An 863-nucleotide genomic window follows, 5' to 3' on the forward strand; every position below is an offset into this window, starting at 1 on the left:
GCATTCGTTGAGCTCCAATCAGGGGCCACAGCAGAGGCTGGCTCTGCTCTGCTGCAGCTTCCAGTGGCTGTTCCAGGGGGTAGGGCCCCCAGCTCAGGACTGACCTCCTGAGCCCTCTGCCAGGCCCCAGGCCTCAGCCCTGTGCGGCCTGCCTAGCCGGGCTGGGGCTCCACTGGGTCCCACAGCCCCCATCTCTGCTCGGCCGCTCATGTAGTGGGGGCTTGGGCTAAAATGTCCCCCGCGGTGCCTTGTTATGCAGACACTGCTTCCCAGGGGCATGCGCGGCTCCGTGCCAGGCTCTGTGCCAGGCTCCCATCCTGGGCCCTCGAGATGGTCCATTCTGGTGAGAACTGAAGGCGCCCGTGCATCACCCTGAGAAGACGCAGGGAAGTCGGGAAGCAAGAAGTCACTCCTGCAGCCCCGAACCCAGCGGAGCCTGAGCACGGAAGCAGAATGTTTCTGCTGGCTCCAGGTGAAGGCCTCCAGAAGCGGGACACGAGCTGACCACCAGGGATGGGAGCAGAGGGTCCAGGTGGTCTTGGAGGGGAGGCAGGAGGGAGAGGGTCTGAAGGCTCAAGACCCTTGGGGAGGACTGGGAGCCACTTAGACCAATGGGGCGTGAGGCAGAGAAGGCTCCTGAAGTTGTCGTTTGGAGACCACAGCTGAAGATGGACTACAACAGGCAGGGGGAGGCGGGGGTCAGGACCCCAGAGGCCTGAGGAAGCTTCATGCTCTTCCCCTAGAAAGAAAGCCCCTTCCAGAAGACCCAGGCTCTGCCTGTCTGGGATGGGGACCCAATTGGCACATTTTTCACATTGAAGTCTTGGGGGCGGGTGCCGTGGGGGCGGGGGCCGTGGGGGCTC

The sequence above is a fragment of the Tupaia chinensis genome, unplaced genomic scaffold (assembly GCF_000334495.1).
Source record: "Tupaia chinensis unplaced genomic scaffold, TupChi_1.0 Scaffold145441_1, whole genome shotgun sequence".
NCBI classification, from domain to species: Eukaryota; Metazoa; Chordata; class Mammalia; order Scandentia; family Tupaiidae; genus Tupaia; species Tupaia belangeri.